We start from the raw sequence: 6,000 nt of genomic DNA, 5'->3' as shown, positions 1-6,000 counted from the left end.
ATTTTAACTGGGTAGGGCATTAGCAAAAACCTGAGGGCCGCTCTTTGTCATGCTGAGGTACTCGCCTGTATCTTGTGCCTTTTTTTCCATTCGATCAGGCTTTATGTGTGCTTTGATCCAGGCAAAACATAACAAAGATATTTTTCAGTTGCAAAACTCCAACTATATATTCACTGAGGGCAAAGCTAAAACCATCATTAGGCAACAATGATGCTTTGAAATTCTGGCTGTAGAATTTTGTGGAGCATATTCTCCTTCCCCTTTATGTGAATAAAGCCCTTTATAATGCTTCATATTCACGATGCCTCCTGGTTTCCCTGTAATGCAGCCTTGCTTTGTTATTCCCTCCTTGCTGCTAAAGAAAAAGAGGACAAGAGTGGCTAAGTAACTTGCCCAAAGTTATTCACATGGATTAAAATGAGAATATTAAAACCATTGTAAAGAATGCAGTGAATGTTCTCTGTAGTCACCGGTTCTTCCTGTGGCAATGCTAATATATATTGCCTGAAATGCACTCTCCCTCAACTACCACCTGCCAGTTCAAATCCTGTCCTTTGAGGGATTAACGCAGGTCCTACCTCCTCAAGGTCCACTTCTTCCAAATCAGCCTTCTATTAGCTTCTCTCAGACTCACCAGCTGAATGCAGGATCAAGCCCTGTTTTGTATTTCTCCCGATGCAATCCAAATTGGTGAAGTCATAAGGATAGTAATGTTTCCTGCTTTGGGACCCAGTGATATTCATCCTACTTCACATGGCAATAGTAGTGACAATAATTATTTCATTAGTTGACAAAAAGCACTAGATTGGAGTCAAAAAGAAAGCGTGGATTTATGTTGCTGTTGATAAGCTCTTGAAACCCGAACAAGTCTAAGATTCCGTTTTTCAATCTATAAAATAAATATATTAAATAATGTGCTTTCTGATAGTAATTCTAAAAGTACAATTTTATGATTCTCTTGTTTACTTGCACACATCCTTTGGGATAGTAGAAGGGGAACTTTTCCTACTCCTTTTCCTCCTACTTCTAACTTTTATCTGCACGTTCCTTCAAATCTGACCCAGTTAGCTCAGCATTTTCAGAAGTAGGATTTAGAGAGGTGTTACTGAATGAGAATACCACAGGACTATTTAACTGATCAGCACTTCAAAACATGTATTTTGAAACATATTGAAGCAAAGCTGAAGATAATAATCATGGACTCTTCAGTTTGGATTCTCTGTCTCCAGTAAATGGAAGAAGACCATAAGCATTTTTCCAGCATCTGGAATTAAAAGGACAGCAACTTAAATTTAAAGAAATTAAAATTATATATGAAAGTCCTTAGTAATTAAAGGAGGAAAAGTTTGTCACTGGTATTATTCATCCTTTGAGGTACACTGCGCTCAACTTGACATTATGGTATCTGAGTTTTAGCTCAACCCCTGTCATCAAATTAGGAATTTGATGAATTGAAAATTATCTCTAATGTCCCTTCCAATACCAACATTCTAGTAGCTGGGGTCTGATTGGGGCCTCCCTTAAGTAACTCCATATCTAAGTTTCCAGCACCCTCCATTCCCCCCATAGTAGTGTTCTTTTCCTCCATGACATGTCCTCCTAAAACAGCTTCCCATGGGTGACCTATTCTACTAACTTCCACATCTTTCAGTCTTATCCCTATTTATCCCAGCTTTTTAGAAATCTGCTACTGCTTTAAGTACTTGAGGCATGAGGCAAGCTCATGTTGTCCATTAACATGCATATATGAGAATACAGGATCTCTGTGGCATCTGTCCAATATGGCAAAAGAAGCTACTGTCGGATCAGAGGAAAAAGTGACCCATATTCCCTGGTCTGTTGACCAGTCTCCTCAATTTTCAGCAGATACCTACGTTTCATTATGACTTGATCTTTTACGAATACCAAATGATACCCCAGCATTAAGGAAACCAACCTCACAGGACTTTTTGCCAATAATTTTGAACCAGCTACAACTTTCATCTTGTATATGAAAGTGACAACATGGTATAAAGAAAGTACTCATAGAGACCTAAAGCATGAAGCACCTTAACCAGCCTCAGTTTCTCTATCTATAAAGTGAAGTGGTTGTACAAATCCAAAATTACAGGAATTTTTTAGTAACTTAAGGTAGATCTAGACAATAGACTACCATGCAGCCTTTCTAGTGGAAATTATACAAACCATAATAATATGGAAAAAATCTAAATCAATGTTAAACAGACATAGAAAAATATTTTATTGTATTTTTATTTCAGTAACCATACAAATACATGTGTCTCTAAGAAAACACTACACAATAAGTGAAGTAACCATTTTGGAGTAGTTTCGTAATGGCTGATTTATATGGATGGTAACACTTTGAATAATGACAGACTCTTTTCAGTTAACAGTACAGAGGTTAGAATGACTGCTCAGGTTTCATCTAGCAATGGATTCCTGTGGTCCTTTGATAAACACATTCATGCCAACATGCTTAGAAGTATAAATGGGGTAAGGAGTTCCTCATGGAGATAAAAAATTGGGGCGCCTAGGTGGCTCAGTGGGTTAAATCCTCTGCCTTCAGCTCAGGTCATGATCCCAGGGTTCTGGCATTGAGCCCCACATCGGGCCCTCTGCTCAGCAAGGGGCGTGCTTCCTCCTCTCTCTCTGCCTGCTTCTCTGCCTACTTGTGATCTCTGTCTGACAAATAAGTAAATAAAATCTTAAAAAAAAAAAAATATATATATATATATGTATTTTTAAGTATGGAAAAAAAATATATATATATGTATTTTTAAGTATGGAAAAAGCACCTTTATGAAAAAGCATGTCTCAAATAGACTCATTTGTTCTATAGTTTCAAAATAAGGGGAAGGGGAATAAGGGGGAAGATCTTTTGCCTCCCATTGAATTTTTTCCTTAGCCCAGGAACAATTAGGCACCCTTCCTAATTAGGCACCCTTCCGATGCTTCTTTCTGCATATCTTTTTTACATACAGCAGTTACCAAGTTGCAAAGGGACTGTCTTTATGTCTGACTTTCCCCAGAAACTGTGACCCCATAAAAATAAGGATGGGGCTTTATTAATTTTTGAGTCCTCAGAACCCAACACAGTGCAGTAGGGGGCCAGATTAAATGTTGGTTTGAATGAGTAAGTGAAGGAAAAGGAGGAGATTAGCACTCTTCTCTTAAAAATAGAGATATTACAGCTGCTCAGGAGTTAGTGTTCCATCCCAGGGACCTGGGGGTTGTTTTTGTTTGTTTTTCTTTTATTTGTTTTCCCCCCAAGCCATCTTTACATACACATCTTTACACAGCCCACTGGAATATCTTCTGGTTGCCAAAGAAACACAATTTATGCTTTACCTCACAGACCCAAGGTTTGCCTGACCAGACTCATTAAAATTGATAGTTTTACACATCCCCTTTCCTTGTTTATTGTTTTAGTCAGCTTTGCTAATAAACCAGCTTTGCTCATATTGATTTTTTTTAAGATCTTTATTTATCCATTTGAGAGAGAGAGAGAGAAAGCACAAGCTGTGGGGAGGGGCACAAGGAGAGGGAGAAGCAGACTCCCCACTGAGCAGGGAGACCAACATGGGGCTGGATCCCAGGACCCCTAGATCACAGCCTGAGCCGAAGTCAGAGGCTTAGCTGACTGAATCACCCAAGCACCCCTGCTCATATTGATTTCTTTCTTACCTGCACTCAACTTTGTAGATGCTGGAAGGTTTCTCTCAACCTCCTTAACTCCTATAGAGAAGACCATGAATATGGTGAGTGGTGGGTGGGGAATAGTTTTCTGATATTCTTCAGAGAAAGGAACTGTGTTCCCTAAAGCATGGTAATGTACCATTCCTACAAGTCCTTCTGGGGCACTCAGGGAAGCAGTCCCAGGACAGAAGTCTCCCTTTTTTGTTATGTCTGGATTCAGAGGCATATATAAAAATAAGTTGTTTTTTTACTTGTCAGTGTTATTTATTTCACAGCTGTTTTCTCGTTATTCAGAATACTCCTCTATGTTTTCTACCCTTAAAAATTCCCTTGCTACTGACTCTTCTAATCAGCATTAAATATGCCCAAGTCTGTTCCATCAAGATACCTCCCTGTCTCTTACTTCACCACACAGTACCTTGAATGTTGTCCACAACCATCGTCTTCACTTCCTTTCGACTTCCAGCTTCTCCTTACACCAGTGCTCCAGTGAATCTCTTAGCCCAAAGGTCAGCAGTGGTCTCTGTGGCTAAATTCAGTGCACATTTTACTCAGTGATAGTACCTGTCCTCTCTGCAGCCACAAACATTGTTCTCACTCCTCCACTGAAACACTGCTCACTTTTCTTGGCTTCTTGGAAATCTCATTCTTTGGCTTTTCTTCTACATCTCTGGCCATTTCCTCAAGGGCTTAAATTCTTTTACTTAAATATTTGGGCTCTGTTTTCATTTCCCTTCTCATTTTACTTTGTCTACCTGAGAAAATTAATCTATTTCCATGATTCCAGAAGTTCCTGTGTGCTGATGATTTTCGCCATCTCCAGCTTCGCTCAGCTGTCCTGAGCTCCAGAATCAAATAGTGAACACCTCCATTTGAACATCTTAGAGGTACCTCAAATTCAGTATGAAAATGAACTCATTATTCCACTTCCCCAAACGCATACCTCTTTTGTGTTCTTTATCTCTGTGAAACATAAGACCATGTGTCCACTTACCGGAATCAGAAACCTGATAGTGATCCCTAATTTTTCTTCTTTTTCTCCTTTTCTCCTCCTCCCACCTCACCAGCCACCAAATCCTTCCTCTGTAACTGCTATTGCTTTTCCTTCCTCTGTAACTCAAACCCATCCACTTCTCTCTATCCCCCTGCTGATACCTTAATTCAGGTTACCATTCAGGACAGACATCGTTTCCACCGTCACCTATATAAACAATTTGTGTATAATTCACTCCTTGTTGTAGCTGTTTATCTACAAACTCTACCAAAGCTACATTTTTGCAAAGATTTTGGGGGCACCCGTTGCAAGAATGGGCATGGTAACTTTCCACAGTGAGATGACCATCGCTATCAAAAGCTGCTGGATTTGTAAACACTTTATCAAACACATCATGAAAACTGGTAGCTTCTAAAACCCAATCTATGAAGACTGAATTTGAATCTGAAATAATGATGCAGTCAAATTTATCCTTGTTCTTTCTTATAAAGTTCAAAAGCTCCACCATCCCTAGAGTGAAAGGCATTGATGTCACTGCTCTTTTCATTTCATCTTCTCTTACACCTTCATCTCCCAAATACTTAAAGACTCTGCCCATAAATTCTGTCCAAAATCCTTTTTCATAAGAATCTTATAGTTCAATAGGAAGCTTTTTCTCTGGAGCACACTATACAATCCAGGTGTCACTATTATCATCTATGATTGTATTGTCAAAGTCAAAAACGAGCAAAATTTTCATGGTTCCATAAGCAAATGTGGGTTACCTCAACTTAGTATTTCCAAGACAATTATTTTTACTTCAGAATAGGGTTTAAGTTAAACAGTCATGACAATCTTCAGTTTTAAACACCAGCCAGTTTCTTCCTTCATCACCTGGACTATTTCCTTACCCTTAGAAGATAGAGTAGAATGAGATCCAAAATGAAGTCATTGCTTTCCTTCATGTAACCAAATTATATTCATCAGCCTAAACATGTTACTTTTGTATGTATTTACTTTACCTTGATCTTCAGGTTGCTTACAGATTACAAATGAAGCTAGATGTTCAAGAACATCAAAACAGTGTCTGCCTCACTCTGCTATCTTTAATTTTGTAATGGAGATTTATCTTTGTCTCATTCACAGTCTTACTTCCTTCATGGTATTAGTGAACCAGAGCTCATAGTGCATAAAAGTGTTACAAATACTTAGGTTACAATGCAGCCCATATGCTTAGGTTAAAATACTTACTGTGTGACTTGGGGTAAGATATTTAATATCCCTGGGTCTCAGTTTCCCATCTGAGATATGAATGGCATCTACCACAAAAG

At 38.7% G+C, this 6,000-nt stretch overlaps 1 pseudogene; it reads right to left on the bottom strand.

Moving 5' to 3' along the window:
* Positions 1-4,862: 4,862 nt before the first annotated feature.
* On the bottom strand, positions 4,863-5,546 carry LOC131810942 (pyridoxal phosphate phosphatase PHOSPHO2-like; annotated as a pseudogene).
* Between the last annotated feature and the right edge of the window lie 454 nt (positions 5,547-6,000).

Source organism: Mustela lutreola, chromosome 11 (assembly GCF_030435805.1).
Source record: "Mustela lutreola isolate mMusLut2 chromosome 11, mMusLut2.pri, whole genome shotgun sequence".
In the NCBI taxonomy this organism is placed as follows: domain Eukaryota; kingdom Metazoa; phylum Chordata; class Mammalia; order Carnivora; family Mustelidae; genus Mustela; species Mustela lutreola.
Note: the sequence above shows the minus strand (reverse complement) of the source record. Positions and strands in the feature narration are given on the sequence as shown.